Source organism: Paramisgurnus dabryanus, chromosome 16 (assembly GCF_030506205.2).
Source record: "Paramisgurnus dabryanus chromosome 16, PD_genome_1.1, whole genome shotgun sequence".
In the NCBI taxonomy this organism is placed as follows: Eukaryota; Metazoa; Chordata; class Actinopteri; order Cypriniformes; family Cobitidae; genus Paramisgurnus; species Paramisgurnus dabryanus.
The window spans coordinates 11399399-11423296 of NC_133352.1; the positions used below are offsets into that span (position 1 = coordinate 11399399).

At 40.2% G+C, this 23898-nt stretch overlaps 1 long non-coding RNA gene across 1 annotated transcript in view; it reads right to left on the reverse strand.

The window, feature by feature from the left end:
* LOC141280906 (uncharacterized) overlaps positions 1–23898 on the reverse strand; it is a 102902-nt gene that overhangs the window by 40826 nt on the left and 38178 nt on the right. Inside the window, exon 2 of the long non-coding RNA XR_012335260.1 lies at positions 20909–21011. This is a non-coding gene — a long non-coding RNA (uncharacterized lncRNA). The remainder of the gene's footprint in view (positions 1–20908; positions 21012–23898) is intronic.

Sequence of the window (23898 nt, forward strand, 5' to 3'; positions counted from 1 at the left end):
CAATGTATTATAAAAGCATTTTTAATGGGTGAAAGCAATCTTCTGTTTCTCAAGACGGTCCCCAGAGAGAGCCTGATCACAAAGCGTCTTTACTCCGCGAGAGAAAACTGCCCCAGTGCCCTGTCATTCTTTAAAGTCTTCTTTGATTTATAAACCTGTCAGTGTGTGGTAGCTTCTCATCTAAGCGGCTCACAACTTTGGATCTTTTAATGTGCATGCTTGATATATGCGATTTGTGCCTGACGGTTGCATGCTGTATGTTGAGCTGCATTGATCAGCTAAGTGCGATGCATTGAATCCTTTTGCATGGATTTACTTGATATGGCTTGCATCTTAGCGAGCGGTTACATGTAACCTCAGCCTACGCAAGACCTGAAAAAGCTCAACAACATCACTTGAGCATTTGGAGCTGATTTTTCATTTGAAGAAATTGTTTGCCAAAACATACAAAAAAAAACATTTCATCATTTGCTAAGCTTTGATTTGTTCTAACCTCAATTTTCATGGATCACATTTTAAAGAATCTGTACATGACTTTTTACAAATGATTTAAATAATTTCCATCTGTCAGTAAATAATTTCCATCTGTCAGGTTCCAAAAAGGACAAAAACGCCAGAAAAGAACGCAAATATAAAAAAATCACCCATGTGTACGTTTGGGTATGGTAAGAAATTTTCCAGTTCCCGTTCTGCCTAATTAATCCTGGTTCTGATTCCGAATCCATTATAACAGTGCTTCCCAATCCTGGTCCTCGAGGCCCCCCTCCCAGAAAGTTTCAGATGTCTCCTTATTTAAAACTAGCCTGGCTCCTACGTGCTTCCGCTTAATTTTCATTGTGCTTCAGTACAACGTCTGGGACTGCTGTGTAGAGTTTCATTTTCACCTGCAAAATCTGCAGGACCAATCAGCGAACAGAGGGGGGTGGCTAAGAACGATGACGTTGAGGTTGTGCGTCAGTTTGAGTTGTAGTTCAGTAATGGCAGCAGAAAGCCGCCGAATATACAGAAGTAAATTTCAGAGCAAGAACAATGTTTGCTAAGTTTTGTTGGTCTGATCATTTGGACTAGTTGTTTCCGGCCGGTTTCGGCGCTTGGTATACGACACGACCACACGTTAGCGATTCACACGTCAGATCCTGAGTGACTCTGGGCAGATCCAATAGTTTTAAACTTCAACAGAGGACCCTCCTTAATGGAAGTAATGCTTTGCAATGGAGCGTGGCCAGACTCTCTGAACAAATAAAATGAATGTATGAGAGTCTGATTGGACCAGGCTAATTTAAAACACCTGATTTAAATCATCAGCTTGTTAGGGAGATGTGTTTACCATTAACACGTGTTTACTGATAAGTTAAATCGGGTGTTTTAAATATGGAGACATCTAAAGCTCTCTGGCAGGGCGGCCTCGAGGAGCAGGACTGGGAAGCACTGTATTATAATAAAAGAAATATAAAAAATATGCACAATTCTTAAACAATTCCAACATTCCAAGGTATTTTGCCTGAAACTAATAACACTGCCTCATTCGGATACTGCTTGTCATCTTGCCAGACACATTTTAATACCTATGAATCAAAACAGTATAGACGGTTTCATCTGATGCACGTGATACACGTCTGGATCCGAACCTTACTTCCGGTTTCGTTTTGACTAGTTGCTAAACTGATCTCTTGAACAAATGCCTCGTCGAAAATAACACATGTTTTGGTTTCCTAGGTAATCTATGTGTTGTTTTTTTGCTTGTTATATAAATAAACTACGTTTAAAGTACTTTGTTGTTATGTATTATTAGCGGAGTTTACCGGAAGTTACGTGCGGACCGCGACAGCCGCTTGTTTATGTTATTATTGCTGAAACCGTCTATACTGTAAATATTCATACTTAATATAATATTTTATTTACAAATGATTAGAACTAATAAGAAACAAGCCATTAAGAAACTACGTTTCCCTCAAGGTTGCATTTCTTAAAAATTAGCTAATAAAAGATTTCAAATAAAAATGTTGTGTCTTTATATTATTAAAGGGTCAGTCTATCCAAAAATGAAAATAATGTCATTAATGACTCACCCTCATGTCATTCCAAACCTGTAAGACCCCCGTTCATCTTGTTTGAGATGTTTTAGATTTAGTCCGAGAGCTTTCTGACCCTCCATTAAAAATGCATGTACGGTTTACTATCCATGTCCAGAAAGGTAATAAAAACATCATCAAAGTGGTTCATGTGACATCAGTGGGTCAGTTAGAATTCAATGAAGCATCGAAAATACATTTTGCTCCAAAAATACCAAAAATTATGACTTTATTCAGCATTGTCTTCTCTTCCGGGTCTGTTGTGAATCTATGTTCACCACACTGCAGTGGTGATCTGGTGTTATCTGGTGCAACTGAGCTTCGTTTACAGTCTGAAGGAGACACACGCTTTATTCAAGCTGTTCTATATTGTTTGTATTGCTATATTTTTTTAATGGTGCATAAGTGCGCAACTTGCGGATGTCCTGATCTCTCTAAAACATCTTAAACATGTGTTCCATTTTTGTATAAACTAACCCTTAACACACATGAGATTTTATTTACAAATGATTAAACCGAATGTTCGTCTTGTTTGAACACACGTGTTGGCTTACAGTCCTGATCACCCTTTTGGGATTTATTCTGCTATAACAACTGTCTGGCTGCTCATTATCCGTTACCTAAATTATGTGAGTGGCGCGCAGAGTTCAGTGCCGCTGGTGTGTACCCTAATAAAAAACTCAAGGAGACGTGTATCGAGGAGAAGTGTACCTTTCGCCCTATGCCTTAATGAAGCACAGATGTGTATAAATAGTAATGCAACAGCAAATACCTAACAACCTACCTAAACCATGGAGACTCAGCTGTAGAAAGATTTAAACCTTTTACTACAAATCTGGTAATTGCCTGGTGGCACTATTCAACTCTCTTTGTGGTCTGCATTTGCTTGCTAGGGTAAAAGGAGTAGGAATTTGGTTGCATGACTGTAAAAAGTGGCTTAACGTAATTAATATTCCTGAGGTAAGACATGGCTATTTAAAGTGACCGCTCCCAGCGCTTTACCCGTGCATTGCAATTCAGCACGGTTTCGGATCCTTTTAATAAACACAACTCTCAGTTCTTGGTTCCCAACCCAGCTGCACAAAACCAGCACTAAGTGAACCAATCTAAACCAGCACAGCTTTTTTACAGGCAAACATCTAAAAAAAACTATGAATGTCGATCCTATTGTTCTTACACACCATTTTGTGATTTATGTGCAGTATATTTTAACCTAGAACTATAACGTGATTAATGCTGTCAACAGTTCTTCTAATGTATGCAGTGAAATTAATTTTAACATGTTATGGTTTGCTGGGCATGCCCTTCTCGTGACTTAATGACAGTTTTTATGCAGCCATGGAGGAAACTCCAAGTTACGTCAAGCGGTCTCCAAAGGTCAGCAGTTAATCAATCTAGGGATTGTCTTCTAATTAGTTCAATATTTGGGAAAGGATAATTGGAGGCTAAACGGCTTTGATTGTTCTTTTAAAGGAAGAACTAAAGTAAACCCATGAATGTGATTACCTCAAATGTCATTGTCATGCATTCAACACACCTTTAAAGGGACACTGCACTTTTTTTGAAAATATGCTCATTTTCCAGCTCCCCTAGAGTTAAACATTTCAGTTTTGCCGGAATCCATTCAGTCGATCTCCGTGTCTGGAGGTTCCAATCTTAGCATAGCTTAGCATAATCCATTGAATCTGATTAGACCATTAGCATCACGCTCAAAAATGAGCAATGATATTGTGCAGCTCCCGAAAATAGTCCCCTTGGTTACTTTCAATAGCAGGGGACTATTTTCAGGCGCTACATAATATGATTGCACCTTTTGCAGCCATGTTACAGCAGCAAAGTCCTTGATTATTATGCCAGAATGAGAGTATAGTTCCTAGCCATATCTGCCTAGTAAATCACAACTTTAAATTTTCTGTCGGTTAGGCTTGTTGCGATAGTCGGTGAAAGGGTGATTACCGGTGCTTCAGCCTCTCACCGGTTAGATCACTTGCCCACGGCGACACCGTCTTTCACCGTCGTTTTGATATTTTCTTGTAATTAAATCATTTAGTTTCGTTAGTGAGAGCAAACACTTACAACTGAATGTGTCTGCTGCCTGAATTCAGAGGAGCTGAACGCGCGTCATCACAGAGCAGGGACTGCGGGTGTCAGATTTCATTTATTCCTGTCAGACTGCGGCGAGCAGGCGATGGCAGAAGCCGCGTGCTTACTCGTTTTTGTTATAAGATACATATATGATGTTTAATATAGGCGCGAACGTTTTGTTGTTGTGTTTTTCATTAAGAATAATAATAAACCCATCATTCAAGCAGCGCTTTATGGAGGAATAGCCGGTTGCTCTGCTTGGGACTGGCGGGTTTCTGTCAGAAGTACCTGCGCACATTGACTCAAGCACTTAAACCAGCTGTAGCACTCGCATTTGCACGCAAATTCATACGCAATTTAACGCAGCGTACGCAAGTGCTGGATTTAAACAACAGTTGCATCTAATTCAAAAGTGAAAGTAAAATGCGCACTTCTGTGCATTTATAAGCCCCTCCCACGCGGTTTGTCACGCGCTGATTAACCGGTGGGAATATTCTGTCACTGCAACAACCCTACTGTCGGTCTTGCGACACGATGTAACGACAGAAGAATCAAGTTTTAAATAGAAAATTTTTCAAAACGTATCGGTCATTTTTGAGTGCGATTATGGTAAGCTATGTTAAAAGTGGTACCACCAGACCCGGAGATCGGCTGAATGGATTCCAAAACGATAAAAAAATCAAAATAACTCTATGAGGAGCAGGGAAATTAGCATATTTTCAAAAAAAATAGAGTGTCCCTTTAAGACTGCATTAGACAAGCATTACAATTGCTAGTGCTCATATGTAGGGTTAACGTAACCCTAAATATTAAACTTTATGCAAGGACTAAAACTGTAGACTTTTAACTTGAACCACCTAGCAAATATCCACTGCACCTTACCCAGCCCGCAAAGCCCGAGACAGGAAAATGACGGCTAATTATATGGCTCTGGTTATGAGTAACTCAATTCTACCATATAACCTTAAATTTGTTTAAAGCCCATTTTAACCAAAATAACTTGTAGGAGTTTGCTTTCATTTCTTTTCCATGTTCTTAAAGGTTACGCATCGTCTAATCTTGGGCAATGGTTAGATGCCTATTACGGCGCATTCACACGGGGTGAAAGCATTAACGCTTGACGGAAGGCTTGTCTGAAGCGTGGCCAACAGCCAATCACAGTGGCCGCAGCACATGCTCCGGTCTTCCATAAACGTAATTGGCTGGCTCTGCCTAGGTTATTTGCAGGCAATCTGAATGGCTGACGCTCGTGTTGCTGCTTGAAAAGTTGAGAAATGTTCAACTTCTGCCGCGAGCAACGGCAGTGATGCGGCGCCGACGGATCCACAATTCAGTTCACCAACGCTTGACGTCACCCATTAAAAGTGAATGGGAAGCGTCAACGCTTACGCCCCATGTGAATGCGCCATTACACTTTTACTGGCAGCCCAAATTTTGCCTTGTTTTAACCAAAATTGCTTTGCTGGGTAGAAACTGCACACCAATGTGTTACAAATTGAATATAATAAATAACTATGTGTCAAAAAGTTATGCCAAGGGGTCCTGGCCAAGCATTAATATATATTGGCAGTGACAATGTGTTGTGCTGAAGGGCACAAGCAAGCATCGTAAAACAGATATTGTTTAATCTTCTAATTATGCTGAAGATGAAAAAGCACATACTGTGTGCTCTAACATTACTGGATTATTAGAGGATCACAGAGGACAAACAGGAACGCAGAGATGATCGCTGGAGTCCCTCTGATCCCACACTTTAAGAACTTTATACCTCCAGACAAGAGCTTAAAACACACTGTAGCCCACACACATCCAGGCCACTACATCTTTTAGCTGCTGCCCTCTGGCCTGCGTTACAGCGCACTGAGCAACAGAAGATCTAGCCACAATTTTTATTTTACCTTAGGTCACCTGCCTCAAAAACAGTTCAGACAAATCCCATGGTGTTCTCCTCACTGTACAAGGATCATGTGCACAGGCATGCATGCACGCACACACATACTGAATGTCCGACAAATACTTGCATGCTCAAAATCTAGTGTGAAGGCGGCTTTAGTGTCTGGGTGAGGATTAATGTTAACATGTAACTGCATGTAAGATGCAAGCTTTTTTATTACACATACTTGAAAATTGACAACTTATTGGAATAACCTCCTAACAACTGCTGTCAACAGAGAAGCAAAAACAGAGATGGCATGAAAAGTGATGTGGGTTTTATGAGGTTATGCCATGCAGTGAGTGTGTCTGTGTCATTCTGACCTTTTAAAGCATCCAGTACTGTCATTTTAAGTTGCTTGTATCTAAAAGAAATATGCAATTAGGTATGAAAAACAAAAAGAAATTGCGTAATGGCTTTGTGCTTTTATTAAACTGCAAAAGGCTGCAATTTACTTAAATAGTCTACACGTACTGCAAGCTTTGCAGTAAATGAGTGGCACTCTATTCTCTCTGTAGCCTGCTACACATACATCACACAGACATTGGGCTGTATCGCTCGTAATATAGCATTTTCAGCATTGCTTCGTAAACGCAAATGCTCTACAGAAGTCCATCTCAGAAAGTGCTTTGCTCACTTACATTTATTGGGTCTTTAAGACACTTCACTTTATTTTGACATTTATGTTGTTGTCACGGAGTGACCTTTTGAAGGGCAGAACAAAAATAGGGGAGAGAAGTTCCGCCCGGACGCTATTTCCCTGAACACCATTCACTTCCAGGAGCTCCATGGCCACCCAAATTTGGTTTGATGAGCAACAGGTGTGGAAACGCGGGTGACGATTCACGATTAGGCGATATTATGAAGAGGAGGCACATAAATAGTGGAGTGAGAAACCGGAAACTGGGCGATTTCGGGGCGAGCTCATTTCCGCCAAGGGCGGACATAAACACGGCCCTTCTGAAGAGTCAGAAGGCCCCGTTGATCCGACGAACGCTTGGAAGCGAGCGGAAAGAGTGCGGGGCCGACAGAGACAAAAGGAAGGGGTCGTTGTTGCTTTTGAAGGAACGCCACGAGTGAGACGGAGTGTTGGGCACTGGAACAGGGCAATGCAGACAAAGGCATCTTGTGAATTCGCTAAGCAAACTGGATAATTGAGATCCGACTATCAGAGCAGGTTTGAAAAGATGAGTTTTGGGAAAAAGTATACTTACCAGTTGTTTGTTGTATGAAGGCTCCGTGGGAGAACGACACCAGGGCGAAATCACGACAATACTTCCGGGTATCTGTGAGTAGCTGGAGAAAGACGGAGAGGAGAGAAGATTAGTATCACGGAAACTGTGAGTACATTGGATTGCCTTACGTTCATTGTTTATACCTGGAGATGGATGACTAAAGCTTTGCTGGAGTGTGTAACAGCGTGTCTAGCGGCCCCATCATGGAGGACGAGTGGGTGAGCCAAAGTCCAGTGGGGTAAACAACGGATGTTATTTTGTTGTGGCTACAACGTTCAGCTTGGATCAGTTACCGTGCCAGCGACTTTAATCTCCTCCGGGACGAATCCCGACCGGGTGTGGAGTATAGACCCTAAAAAAATCACGAAGTGTGTGTAGTGTAGTGGGTGAGTCTGTCTTTGACGTGTGAACACCTGAAGTTTTTGCAGTGCTATGCCGTGTCCCTGTTGTCTGTTCTCGCCTTCCAGGCCGAGAAAGTTCCTGTTGGAGAGAACGTATGCTGCCTTGGTGGTGACTATGTAGCACACGCGACTACAGTCTCATAAAACACACTTTCTAATACCTTGGACCAGATCAGAAGTCTATGTTCGCTCTTGAGCCAGCGTTGCAGCACGACAAGGGAAAAGACGACAAGAGACAGAACTATGATTTAAAAGGTGAGTATTTTCTTTCTTTTTATGTTTTCTTGTATTAAACTGTTTCTTGAAATAAACAAGGGACAAAACAAAAAGCAGTGAATTAAACAATAATGTATTTCACAATAACACCCCTTTGTTAATAAACTCCTTTAAATGAAACCGTTCAGTTATTGACTCTTTGTGTGTTATTTATTTCCTTAGTTATGTATAAAATATTTATGTATTTAGTATATTTAATTTGCTACTATGAATTTAGTTATTTATTTTGTTCTATTATTTAATTAACTTTAGTATTCCTAATTCACTCAGTTCAATTTTCTAGCTTGGTTTGGTTAGCTGTATACCTTTGAACACACTTTTCTTTTACAAACAGATGGTATGACCCATTTACACAAATCACAGCTTCATAGCAACTTGTGCTCTCTTTTCAGAACAGCTTCAATAGAAGAAAACGAATAAAACAAAAAATAACAAAATAACAGCAGAAACAATGCCCAATAAAGTGCAAAATGACACAGAATCAGAGTCCTTTTCAACCGACTGGAATGTCTTTGGAATAAACTCAAGCAACTTAACAAGAGTTTAACTCAGTGTTCCTTCGTACTCCTGTTTCAATGTTCAGTTAGTGTAAGGAGCGCAAACACACAGTTCCAAGATGAAAAATGCAAAAGGGAAAACACAGTTCTTGTTCACAGAATAAGTGAGATCCTACCACTTTGAAGAAACAATCAAATATACAAGCTCGAGAAAACCAGGTTGGCTCGCCAGTCTCCACCAATACTGAGCACTACTCGTTGTTGGCAGAAACGATTCTGAACGAATCCTCGTTCAGTTTCCAGAGAGATGTAAAAGGACCAGGAACAAGATGATGGAGAGGGAAAACAAAAGAGAGGAAAAAAAAACCCAACCTTGCAAAAACAAGGCAGAAAATCACAATTAATTTTCATATAACAACATTAATATTTCAAATGATCACTTTCAACACATTAAATGCTTTAAAATGCTACACATTTTACAAATTTTTCTCTTTTTTCATATATTTCAACAGAAATATAACTATTAATGAAGAATAATGTCATAAAGTGACGAATGTGCACTCAATTAGCTCGTAGCTCGTAGCACGTGGCCCGCATGGTTAGCAAAAACTCCACGTGAGCTACGTTACACTTGTCACATTCACAAAGTTAGAAAATGGATATAAACATTTGTAAACAGCAGATCAACAGCATATTTAAGTGATAAATTTACATATAAACTCATTTATCAACATATTTCACAAGATATATACATCACAGTATTATTTAAGAACACTCAACTCCACAAAAGATTGAAAATACACAAATCATATAGCTAAATAGGGAGGATTTATGAGCTCACTTACCAAAAATAAATCGACAACAATCAGAAACGATTTCGATGTATCAAGGGAATCAGTTTTACCAGACGAATCAGCTCAACTTCTCTTTTAATCCTTAGAGTCCACACAAACGCAATTAAAACTATTTAAATAACATTTCCTTCATACTGATGCTTTAAACTATGCGTTTCAATAATTAATCTAATAACACTCACTTACTTTCTTAACTTTAGAACTGCGATTGACGTGCATCACTGCTCAAGCGGCCATTTCACCTCGCTCTGTTACGAGAGACTGACTGTTCCGCTCCGCGCTAGAGATGATGCAACACTCTGGGGGCGGAGCTATTCCGAATTGTTTAATTTAATTCGTTTTTTCAATTTGTGACACTTTCTACATTCGTTCAACAATGTTTAACTCTTTATATACTAAAATAAATAAATAAAAAATTATTTGTGAATTTTAAATTATTTTCTCTTTTCTCCTTTTTTTTTTAGGTTTGACATGAGCTATAGTAACCTAGGTTACACTCTCCCCTCTGGAACATATGCACGTCCCGTTGCATTTATAAGTGGACTATGGGGGCTAAGGCTGACTCTTCTAAAGAAGAACTAAAGGCTTCATTTAGACCCTGTAACAAGGACTGAATCACTAAGGTAAGTGGATTCCCTAACTGGGGGTATTCAAATTTCTTAGGGGGGCGTCGCTCTCTCTCTGAGCGTCTGGGGCCAACATTGTTTTCAGGTTCAGTTCTCCTTTCTTTGTTTTCAGTGTCTCGAGTGTGGCTTGTTTCATTTAAAGTCAGATTTCTCTCTTCACTTTCTGATTCAGAATTAATAGGTGCTGTTTGAATTTGAGTAGGGTATTCATTCAGGGACATAGAGGATTGTTCTGGTTCTGATATTTGCTCCACAGTAATTTCTGGGTTAGTGCAATTTGATTCAACCTCATCCACACATGTTTCCACTCTTACAGGTTCATTAACAGTTTTCTCCACAGGTTCCCGGACAGGTAAGTACGTCAATAAAGGTTCTTCAGGATTTCCTTCCACAGGTTTCTGGACAGGTAAGTTGGGTAAAGCAGATAAGGGGGGTTGGAAATAAGGTAAGTGCTCAAGGCCTGTAATGATTTGTGTTTCAGAGCCCAATATTCTCCCAGGTACATAACATGGAGTTTGTTCATCTTCAGATTGTGAATATTCAGAAGCAAACTCTGATTCTTGTTTCCCTTCATTATCATGAGAAGCTCTGGTTCTTGGCTTTCGAATTTTCTGCTTTGGTTGTTCTTCGGGATTGCTTGGTCGCAAAAACCCGCATGGCAGCAATAGATCTCGATGCAAGGTCCGAAGAGGACCATTCCCTCTCTCTGATTGGACTGTGTATACTGGCAGGTCTTTGACTTGTCTGACAACAACATGGACATCCTGTTCCCACTTATCAGCCAGTTTGTGCTTTCCTCTCAACCGCACATTCCTTACAAGAACTCGGTCTCCTTCCTCCAATGTGGAAGCAACCACACGATTGTCAAATCTTCTTTTATTACGCTCAGCTACCTTTCCAGCATTTTTAACAGCTACCTCGTAGCTTTCACGCAACCGGTTCTTTAGGTCCTGCACGTATTGAGAGTGCGACTTGGTGGGGGTGTTTGTTGGTAATCCAAAAGCCAGATCAACAGGCAGGCGGGGCTGTCGTCCGAACATGAGCTCATAAGGAGTGTACCCAGTGGTGTCATTTCGGGTACAGTTGTATGCGTGCACTAGAGGCTTTACGAACTCTTTCCACCGGGATTTCTTTTCATTTTCCAGTGTCCCCAGCATCTGTAGAAGAGTACGATTTAATCGTTCCACTGGATTGCCCCGTGGGTGGTATGGGGTAGTCCTTATCTTGTGAATTCCTGCGACCTTACACAACTCCTTTATGGTATGTGACTCGAAGTCAGCCCCTTGATCACTATGTAGTTTCTCCGGAAACCCATAGTGCACCAAGAAATGGTCCCATAAGCTCTTAGCAACAGTTTGAGCAGTTTGGTTCCGAGTTGGTATCGCAACAGCGTATTTTGTGAAGTGGTCCGTGATAACCAGTATGTTTTTGGTGTTGCTTTGGTCTGGCTCCAGCGACAGAAAGTCTATGCATACCAGCTCTAAGGGTCTGCTAGTTTGGATGTTTACCAAAGGAGCTGCTCTTTCTGGGGGTGTTTTTCTACGGACACAGCGTTCACAAGTTTTAATTTTTCCTTCCACTGCCTGTGACATTTTCGGCCAGAAGAATCTTGACCTGACGAGATCCAAGGTCCTGTCAATACCTAGGTGACCCATGTCATCATGAAGGCTTTTTAACACCATGTCTCTCAATGCGGTGGGCAGTGTTAACTGGTACTGAGAGGCTCCACTCTCCTGTCTCCTCCTATAGAGCACTCCATTTCTCAGCTCAAGTCTGTTCCACTCTTTAAACCACAAGTTCATGGTAGGTGGTTGATTCCTCAGGTTAGAAGGTTTCTTGCCTTTCTCCAACTCTTCAATAACAATCCTTATTTCTGGATCCTTCCTCTGTAGGTCTACTAAGGAAGCTACTGAAAGGTGAGGAAGATCTGGAAGACCATGTCTATCTTCATGTTGGAACTCGTTCGGCAGAGCATCCTCATCATTAGTAAGAGATTCAATTAAGGTAAGTGAAGAGTGAGAAGGACTAGAATTCTGAGATAATCCCAACACCTGATGTCTTTCACAGATTGCTTTTCTGGTATCTGCCATGAGAACCAATGACTCGGGTCCTGGTCCTGCAAGATGGTGGAGCGTGAATTGCTTAATCCTTTCTCTCTCCTTCTGTGAGACCATGTCATCTAGGAGCTCACCATGTGGTCGTCGGGAAAGCCCGTCAGCATCTTGATTTTGACTACCTGCTCTGTACTGCAACTTAAAGTTGTAGGTTGACAAGCTGGACAGCCAACGGTAACTAGTGGCATCAAGCTTTGCTGAAGTTAGTATATACGTCAAGGGATTGCTATCTGTTATGACTGTAAATTCTGCACCATACAGGTAGTCGCTAAATTTGGAGGTGACTGCCCATTTTAGCGCCAAAAACTCTAATTTGTGTGCAGGGTATCTACTCTCACCCTTGGTCAACCCTCTACTGGCAAAGGCTATAACGCGCATCTGCCCCTCCTGCTCCTGGTATAAAGCCGCACCGAGCCCGGTAGTACTGGCATCGGTGTGAAGCACATAGGGAAGCTTGGGGTTAGCAAAACCCAAGACAGGTGCGGACGTGAGCTTGCCAATTATGGTATCATAAGCGCTTTGACAATCTGGAGTCCACCGATTACCAAACTCTTCTTTGGGGTTGAAGTACACTCTGTCTTTTGGTTTTTTGTCACTGCTCTTCCGGAGAGGGGGATATCCAGCTGTAAGGTCTGTAAGAGGTTTAACGATCTTGGAGTAGTCACGTACAAACCTCCGGTAGTATCCGGCAAAACCTAGAAAGGACCTCAACTCTTTTAGGGTTTTGGGCTTTGGCCAAGTTTGTAAGGCTTCTACTTTTGTGGGATCAGTTTCTACTCCATCTTGAGAGACTATATGTCCCAGGTATCTGACTGATGTTTGAAAGAATCGACATTTCTCAGGTGACAGTTTCAGCCCATACTCCTTTAGTCGGTTGAGAACTTGCAGTAATCGGGATTCATGCTCTTCTAGAGTCTTTGAGAACACTATGAGGTCGTCGATGAAGACAAGTACCTGCTTCCTGTTTAAGTCTCCCATGCACCGTTCCATAAGTCTCTGGAACGTGCTTGGTGCATTGGTAATTCCCTGTGGCATTTTGTTGAATTCCCAGAATCCAAGCGGGCAGACAAATGCTGTTTTACACTTATCGGCCTCTTCCATGCCGATCTGATAAAAACCAGATTTCAAGTCGAGCACAGTGAACCACTTGGAACCGGTCAGTGTCGAAAAGACCTCTTCTAGGTTTGGTAAGGCATAAGCATCCTTGATTGTCTGCGAGTTGAGCTTTCGAAAGTCGATGCACAACCGCACTGAACCATCCTTCTTACGGACCACAACTATGGGTGACGCAAACGGAGACTCAGACTCACGAATGACACCGGCTTCTAATAATTCCTGAAGGTGTTTTCTCACAGCATCGATGTCTTGTGGATGGATGGGTCGAGCTCTGTGTTTGAACGGCGTCTCGTCACTCAACTTGATCTGATGTTTGACTTTTTCAGTGTGGCCGAAATCAAGATCATGCAAAGAGAAGACTTCAGGCATGGAGTTCAACAATTTTGATATTCTCTCTTTCCAGCTTGTGGGCAGAGGGGAATCACCAAACTCGAAGGTAAGATTGGCACAGGTAGGTGTTTCTTCTTCAGCTTTGACATCTGTATTCTGATGCTGCTGGTCTATAATCTCCTGGACTGCATGAATCTCTGCCAGTACGACTTTGGGAGGGATCATTATATCAGTTTGTGTTCCGTTTTTCAGTAGAACTGACAATTTGGACAGACGCTTACAGGGTAAGGTGTGCAAACAGTTTGCGACTAGCAGGCCGCTTGGTAACGGGACAGACGGAGGCTCAAGGGTTACCCACTTCTCCGTGTGGGGGGCGTTTAAGTGGACGAAACCGTCCAAGACTACTGTGCTTCCTGCAGGCACGACTTCAGGAGAGTTTCTACTTGACTTCAAGTAACCCAGGGTTTTACTACTAGCTTGTTTCCATCTGGCTTCCAGAACTTTAAGAACTGCTTGGTAGCCATGAAAGCTTGACTGGGGGTTATGCCTACTTTCTTTAGCAACTTTGCTATACAGCACATCTAAGGAGTTGGTCCCTACAAGAACTTGGGAAAAGCTTGTTAGGTCTGGCACCACTAAGGCTAGGGTGGGGACTTCAACTTCAGTTCCTACAAATGCCCTAGGAAATTTTAGAGTCAACTCAATGTAACCTAAATAAGGCACAGCCTGTCCGTTGGCTCCTTCTACTTCCAGCAAGTTTTCCAGTGGTTTCAAAGGGATGTCTGGGAGATTTGTCTCATAAAATGACTGGGGGATCGTAGTCACCTGTGATCCTGTATCCAACAGACAATCTACCTCTCTCTCTTCGATGGTGACCTTTGCTGTGCATTTAATTCCCACTAACCCCTCGGGCAAGCGTTTCAATGGTGGTATATCATGGTTATTCACATCATGTTTGTAACATTCAGGGCGACAGTCTGAACGTCTGGTCTCCATATGCCCCTCTACAGAGACCCCTTTCAGTTTAAAGGCTGGGCAGGCCTTCCATGTTGAGAGTCCCATTGTCTTTGTTGTTCTCTTAACTGGAGTTGCTTCTCCTCAACTTTGGAAGGATTTGCAGCATTCTCGCAATTAATGGCCAAGTGTCCATCTTCTCCGCATCGGAAACAGTACCAGGGTCGTGGTCTATTAACTTTCAGTGGTCCCATCCTTGGACTTTTGTTCATATCTGTTTCAAGTGGTCTTTGCGTGTTTGAAGTTCGAGGTACTTTGTAAGCAGTACTTTGAATTTGCAGCTCCGCTACTTGACGCTGAAGCCTAGCTATTTCTGACTCATCATTGTTTTGTCTTAATCCCTGTGCAACCGATGCTTTCATCAAGGCTACTTGTGTGCATAACTCTTCCACAGTTTTCTTTAAAGCGGTCAGCTCTGCATTCTCAGAATGACTCTTTGTTCTCTTTTGATCAGGAGACTGCTTCAAAGCGGTAACTTGTGCTTGAATTTCAGCAATTTGTTTCTTCAGAACACTGGTTTCAGAGCTATCAGAATTGGGCACGTCACATGGACAGGCAGACACATTGTTAGAGATCGCCCGTGACTTAGGATAGGCATTTTGTGGTTTTGTCATCGCAAGATGTTTCCTCATCCGTTCCTCCTTAGAGGCATGTTTGTCTTCTTGGGTTCGAATGAGTACTGCTAATTCGGCAAAGGTGGGAGGTTGAGTTTCTCTTCTTTCAAGTTGAAGATCAGCAATGAGGCGATCATTCCAACACCCTCTGCAGAACTGCTTCAGAAGGTAACGTTCACGTTCACTTTCTGCTATACCACCTCGTCTGATCACTGCACTCAGAAGGACTTGTAAACGATGCAGATAGTCTGATGGTTTCTCACTCTGATTTTGTAGGGTGTTCATTAGTCTGGCCAGCAGCTCATTTCCATCCTCAACGGAACCATACACGGACTCTAACAGCTCAAGATACACAGCAGGTAAGGCTTGAGGGCGCACATGCTTTACGATGTCGGCTGCTGGAGGTAAGAGACTGTCAAGGATTTTTCGTGTTCTGTGCAAGTCAGAGATAGAAGGATCGGTTAACAAGAAGTCGACACTGGCACGCCAAGTGTCAAAGTCTGGCTCGTTGGGAGGACGAGGAGATCTCCCTGAGAAAACCCTCAGACGGACCGAGGTTTGCTGTGACAGGGTGGCGTCGCCTGTTTTCACTATGTGTTCAACCACCATTCTCTGGACACTGGGTGGGTCCACTACGTTTGTGAGGAAAGCAGAACTGGTTGTCACAGTAACACCATCTGTGGTGGTTTCTGGAGAGGGGGGAGACACATATGTCACGTTATTCTTGGTTGGGTTTTTAAGTTCTGAGGTTTGAGTCTCTGTCACTTTTGGGTGAGCCAGACTGAGGGTCTGGAAGCTACTTATCGGCGGTGGAGCGATAGCTCCTACACTCTGAGGTTCTGCTGGATCTTGGTTAACAGAGTGGGTTTCTCTGAGCTTCAACAACTCCTCTTGAAGTACCGTTTGAAAGGGCCTTTTACTCTCTTTGGCAACGGTTTTCAGGTTTTCCAGATATCTTTCAGTGGCAGTGTCGTTAGCAGGTTCAGTGTAGACATTAGCTAAGGCGCGCACTCTGAAGGTAACATCTGGGTCAGAAAGGCTCCCTAATGTTAAGGGTAGGGAAGGGGACAAACTTTGGATTGCTGAGTTATGGTTATACTCAATGATGGCATTTCTATGGAACTCTGAGGCTGGGCTATCAATTATTATGGTTCGGTTGATTGAACCATGTCTCTGCAGGTACATTTCTAGCTCATTGTCTGTTTCAGTTAACGTAAGGCCCTCAACTATGAGCGCATTTGACACGTTAACGTCCTCTTGTTTCACAATTTCCATTGCGACGGTTGCAAGTTTGATAATTTGCTTCTTGTGTCTTACAAATTTCCCTTTTCTGTTTCTTAACAGTTACCCTCGCTGCAAGAACTGGCTCCTGGCTGGCTCGCCAACTTTTCTGTAGCACACGCGACTACAGTCTCATAAAACACACTTTCTAATACCTTGGACCAGATCAGAAGTCTATGTTCGCTCTTGAGCCAGCGTTGCAGCACGACAAGGGAAAAGACGACAAGAGACAGAACTATGATTTAAAAGGTGAGTATTTTCTTTCTTTTTATGTTTTCTTGTATTAAACTGTTTCTTGAAATAAACAAGGGACAAAACAAAAAGCAGTGAATTAAACAATAATGTATTTCACAATAACACCCCTTTGTTAATAAACTCCTTTAAATGAAACCGTTCAGTTATTGACTCTTTGTGTGTTATTTATTTCCTTAGTTATGTATAAAATATTTATGTATTTAGTATATTTAATTTGCTACTATGAATTTAGTTATTTATTTTGTTCTATTATTTAATTAACTTTAGTATTCCTAATTCACTCAGTTCAATTTTCTAGCTTGGTTTGGTTAGCTGTATACCTTTGAACACACTTTTCTTTTACAAACAGATGGTATGTCCCATTTACACAAATCACAGCTTCATAGCAACTTGTGCTCTCTTTTCAGAACAGCTTCAATAGAAGAAAACGAATAAAACAAAAAATAACAAAATAACAGCAGAAACAATGCCCAATAAAGTGCAAAATGACACAGAATCAGAGTCCTTTTCAACCGACTGGAATGTCTTTGGAATAAACTCAAGCAACTTAACAAGAGTTTAACTCAGTGTTCCTTCGTACTCCTGTTTCAATGTTCAGTTAGTGTAAGGAGCGCAAACACACAGTTCCAAGATGAAAAATGCAAAAGGGAAAACACAGTTCTTGTTCACAGAATAAGTGAGATCCTACCACTTTGAAGAAACAATCAAATATACAAGCTCGAGAAAACCAGGTTGGCTCGCCAGTCTCCACCAATACTGAGCACTACTCGTTGTTGGCAGAAACGATTCTGAACGAATCCTCGTTCAGTTTCCAGAGAGATGTAAAAGGACCAGGAACAAGATGATGGAGAGGGAAAACAAAAGAGAGGAAAAAAAAACCCAACCTTGCAAAAACAAGGCAGAAAATCACAATTAATTTTCATATAACAACATTAATATTTCAAATGATCACTTTCAACACATTAAATGCTTTAAAATGCTACACATTTTACACATTTTTCTCTTTTTTCATATATTTCAACAGAAATATAACTATTAATGAAGAATAATGTCATAAAGTGACGAATGTGCACTCAATTAGCTCGTAGCTCGTAGCACGTGGCCCGCATGGTTAGCAAAAACTCCACGTGAGCTACGTTACACTTGTCACATTCACAAAGTTAGAAAATGGATATAAACATTTGTAAACAGCAGATCAACAGCATATTTAAGTGATAAATTTACATATAAACTCATTTATCAACATATTTCACAAGATATATACATCACAGTATTATTTAAGAACACTCAACTCCACAAAAGATTGAAAATACACAAATCATATAGCTAAATAGGGAGGATTTATGAGCTCACTTACCAAAAATAAATCGACAACAATCAGAAACGATTTCGATGTATCAAGGGAATCAGTTTTACCAGACGAATCAGCTCAACTTCTCTTTTAATCCTTAGAGTCCACACAAACGCAATTAAAACTATTTAAAGAACATTTCCTTCATACTGATGCTTTAAACTATGCGTTTCAATAATTAATCTAATAACACTCACTTACTTTCTTAACTTTAGAACTGCGATTGACGTGCATCACTGCTCAAGCGGCCATTTCACCTCGCTCTGTTACGAGAGACTGACTGTTCCGCTCCGCGCTAGAGATGATGCAACACTCTGGGGGCGGAGCTATTCCGAATTGTTTAATTTAATTCGTTTTTTCAATTTGTGACACTTTCTACATTCGTTCAACAATATTTAACTCTTTATATACTAAAATAAATAAATAAAAAATTATTTGTGAATTTTAAATTATTTTCTCTTTTCTCCTTTTTTTTTAGGTTTGACATGAGCTATAGTAACCTAGGTTACAACTACCTCTTATATGTATGCCCGCTTATAACCCTGGCCCCTGTGTTTTCTGCCCAAAGAAAGATCCAGTGTACCCCTTTTGTATACTCACCATATGCCCGCAGAAAAGATCCAGTGTGCCCCTGTTTTATACTCACCGTATGCCCGAAAGAAAGATCCAGTGTACCCCTTTTGTATACTCACCGTATGCCCAAAGGAAAGATCCAGCGTGCCCCTTCTGTATGCCCAACGTATGCCTGAAGAAAAGTGCCAGTGTGTCCGTGATTCGGAAGGACTAAACATTCTGTTTTTTTAGTATTTAATCCCCCCCTCTATGTGTTTTTTAAATATTTAATAAAACTTGATAATTATTATTCCATTGTCTGCCTGGTCATTGGGGTGTTTTGGGACCTCCTCGGGGTGGAAGTGAAGGAGGAGCGTGACCCGCGACAGGGGCGGTCCGCTCCCACCTGTGACATTGTTCTAAATGTAAAAAAAAACAGTAGCTGGGTGATTCTCGCAAAAAAGTAGACTTATGAGGTGTCATGAAACATTTTGTAAAAAAAAAGTAAATGCAAAGTAAGAGTATCAAAATAAGAAGCATACCGTTACAAACATCTCTTCATGTACTATTTTGCACATGATTTCAAATGACATCATACAAACCAATTCTGTTGGTTTTTCCACATTTAAGGTTAACATTTTCATTACCGCAACGTGTCTATGACTGGATTTGGGTTCTTTGATTTGGAAATATTTATAATAAAAAAATCTAAAAAACCAAAAGCTTCAGTGCATGTTATACTATAAACATTTACAGTAAAGAAACATGTGCTATTTGGTGATCATTGGTAAATGTAAAGACAATAATAAGGAATATAAATGTGTACAAGACAAATTTTCTCATCATCCGCAACAATTTTCAATCATTGTTTAAGCCCTTAAGAAACTAACATAAAAAAAATATAGTTGGAAGGGACATAATTGACTGTGACACTCAAGATGGATACCAGGTTAAGCAGTTCTTATTTTTGCTCTTAAGATAAAAGTTGAAACTTTGTTTGTTATAGTACCTAGACAACTTTTTAGTTCTCATTACCAAAACATGAGTTTGTAAATGCAAATATTTAATGTAATATCATGTTGTGATAATGTTAATCTATAAAATGTAAATAATTATATAGGAAACAATTTTACAATCTTCTAAAAATAATGGTTATAGTAAGTTCAGACCTAAATAAATGTTATTGCATTTAGCGTTATTGCATAATGAAGGCGTTTCCATTAACCGATGATATGCGCCTGAAACATAAGTGTTTTCCTCTTGCAATAAGTCATTCCAAATATAACGTTGACTGATGTTGGTAGGTTTACTAATATCACATCCACCGCACTAGGCATTTAACCGAAGGAGATGTAAGAGTATTATCAAAACATTATTGGCAAGGAAAGCCTTATGTTGCGTTTACATCAGCCGCGGTAGGGGCAGCTTGAACATTAGTTGGACGCTTGAACATTTGAGTTTCGCGCATGAAATTCTAGTCATTCAAGAAATTCACTTGGAAATTCACGTCATAGGAGGGGCTTCTGCGACTCTGCGGAGATTCCGCCTCTCCGCTCGCTTCCTGTAATCATGTCACTACTACAGCAAGGTCCTGATTGGTTAACGCGGCGCGGAAATCCGCCGAAGTTCAGATTTTTCAACTCGCATTTTTCCCGTGGCAACGCTCAATTCGTGAGGAACACGCCACGCCTTCCGCGCCGCAGGATAATAATCTGCGTGTAATCGTGTCTTTGCATTGACTAAACATGTAAATCGCCCGCGGCTGGTGTAAACGCAGCATTATACTTTAGAGAGGCATAGGTTTTATGGAGGTAATAATAAAAAATTTAAAATCAAAAGATATGTTAGGACTGTTATCCAAACATTATTGGCAAGGAAAGCCTCTTATACTTGGTGTTTCTGGAAGGTTTTAGTACATAACGCGTCATCATCAAATAATAATTATGTGACTTACTTGCATCAGGTGACTTGAAAATGCAAATAAACTGTTTCCATTGCAGTTTTGCGAAATACACTTTTTCTGAATTACCTGAAAAACCACCTCATGCCAGCGTAAAAAGTTTTTGCTGATATATATATATATATATATATATATATATATATATATATATATATATATATATATATATATATATATAGGAGCTTTTGTGAAATGAACATGTTTCCATTAGCCGTATTTTCAATTCACAATGTCAACCCTGTCAGCCATCATGCACACCAGCACTTCATCTCACCTCATCAATAGCACTTTTTAAGCACACATCTCACCCTCAATCATGGTCTGCTCTTTACTTATCCTTACCTGATCTCCATTCTCAGCCTCCCAATATCCGTCGTCTCCGTCTGAAATTAGCTCTTATAAGCACCCTCTGAATCTCTGGTTATTGTTGTGTGCGCTCTCCATCCTGGTAAACAGAAGATATAATCTTAATGACCAGTTATTATCTCAACTGCACACGTGTGCTATAAATTTAGGTTCAAATTTGGAATATGTTTTTTTTATTCAGTTGACAAGAAAATAAGCATTATAATAGACACCCCCCACTGAAATGTATCCACACTATGAAGATACCAACTTTTCTGTCAGATGCAGACTTGAGTATAGGACACACTCTCCTTTCCCGCATCATTTTCCCTTTTATCTGCTGTTGTTTTGTTTTATCGTTGCCACCCTCAACATTATCGAAGCAGCACAGCTCAACAGATTCAACAATGAACATCAGAAGCGAGACACATTTGTCTTTTGACCTGCAATGTCGCTGTGGGATAATAGAGCCATTGAGGCTCTGCACCTGCAATATCACTGTGTTTCAGAGGGACAAACAATGACATGGCAATTGAGTAATGGCAAAAATAATAGCGGTCTGTGAAGGTAAATTTCATGCCACAGCGGCTCACATTATTTGCACAGCATTTATTTTTACTGAAACGACACCAACTTGCAAAAATTGCTATACAATTAACATGCATATTTAAGTTTATTTATGTTAAAATATGTTAAAATCATAGCCATATTTTTACTTATTAGTCCATACTAATATTTTATTCATTTAGTACTGTACAATACATAAGAACTTTTTCCAATTTGCAAACTTATGAACTGAAACTTGTATTGTTTTGTACAGTTTGAGCTATTTACAATCAGCCAAAAACACGAGACGAACATGAGATAGATCTCTCTGAACAAGAATATCCCTCTCATTTGGACCGAAAAAAAAAACATACGAGTTGATCACTGGATATAATTATCCAAAGCAGGTGGATGAGCTTATTCCTCAAGTACTTGAAGCACAGATTGAGATCTTCTGTGTTTTCAGCGTTTGTCATACAGAAATGTGAGAATATACTGTGTATTTCAATGCAACAGCAGTTTAATTGTTAGCTTAAAATGTTTGTTAACTATGGACTATATATATATATATATATATATACGGTGTGCTCTTTATTGTGTCACCTACAGTTGAAAGGTTTCGATGCAATTAGTGGCTAATTCAAGCTGGTGTGTGTGTGCGTGTGTGTGTGTGTGTGTGTGTGTGCGCGTGCGTGCGTGCGTGCGTGCGTGTGTGTGTGCGCGCGTGTGTGTGTGTGTTGTTATTAGGTATATCTGTCTTTAAATTAAAAAACATACAGACAAATAATAGATTTAGTCAAAATTAATTATTCGACAATTGATATGTTTGTCCCATATCCTATGTTTGCTTTAAATATTTTTACTCTTGAAAAAATCATAATATTTAAGATAAAAATGCACATTTTTGTCATGTCCCCAGGATTTTATTCAGTCCTGTTCCTCAACACGTTCCCCACTCTGATAATCTAGGAGTATTCCACAAGTCACATTTTCAAGAGGAAGTTAAATTATCTGGATCTTCTGAAGGCAATGTGAAGATCAAAAGTTAATTTTCAAATCAATAGAATTTGCTCAGTGTCTTCATACGATTAGCACCTATTAAATGCAGTTATATTTCATGTATTTGCTATTAATGCTAAAAATTCCTGTACTTTCAGTCCTGTTAGCAAAATGTCCCCATCCTCCATTAGGAGACCATGTTAAAAAATAAACTAGGTTTCTGAGATTGACCAACACTCATTTTGAAAAATAAAATATGTGTGTTATGTTATAAGATTTAGGGCCCTATTTTAACGATCTAAGCGCATTGTCTAAAGCGCACAGCGCAACGTGTAAATGGGCGTGTCCGAATCCACTTTTGCTAATTTAACGACGGGAAAAATGGTTTGTGCGCCGAGCGCATGGTCGAAAAGGGTAGGTCCTATTGTAATGGGAGTATTTTGGGCGTAACGTGCAGTAAACCAATGAGAGTCTCAGCTCTCATCCCCTTTAAAAGCAAGTTGCGCTGGCGCTATGTCTAATCCCTATTTAGATGACGGACTTTGTAAACTGAAAAACTAAGCGGAGGAAGAAGATCCCCAGTTTAAGATTAATGTTAAATAATTTTGTTGTTTTTCACTTGTATTGAAATTGTTATTTTTTTATTATAACCTTTAAAACCCGTTTCCTTTTAGTCATGGAAGTAAAAAAGCAGGCTTGTAATTGCTTTAAATGTATGGCTATCCAATATCATCAAAAAATAATTTACAAGCATGTAAGATAAGGTTTGTACTCTAAAAATACTTTATTTGTAACAAACAGGAGATAAAGAATTTACAAACGGCTCTATGCGCGTTTCAGCACTTTGGACAGCGGTTTTTTTAGCAAAGAGTTTTTTTTAAGCATGACTTAAAAATGTTTCTCATCTCACCATATCCGCAGGTACAGAGTCATCATATAATAAATCCGTGAGGTAGCATTTAAAAAAACATTTAAAAACAGATGCATTTGTTTAAAGCAAAGCATTTATTTACTTACCAGGCTGCAGGTTGAAGCAGCTCTTTGCGCCTTCTAACGTCTCATAATTAGTCCTCATTTATGTCCAAGAGACTCAGTAATAATCTTTTACATTCAATCCTTTAATCTTTCATATTTAAAAGCATTTTTGTGCTGCTGCGCATTCATGTACTTTGTGATAAGCAAACCCGCGTTGTCCTCCCGTTTATAGGCGCATTTTACTAATGCGCTCTTTAAATAACATAAAACACATTGCGCCATTGACTTTAGACTTTAGACCAGGTTTTTGTTGGTCAATGGCGTAGTCTATTTTAGTTGCCTCAAAATAGCAACGCGCCAACAATGCGCCTGAACACACCTCATTTTCAGACCAGAACGCCCATGGGCGCAAAAGGGTGCGCAAATGCATTTGCTATTTAAACAACGCGGCGCTAAACGTGAAAATT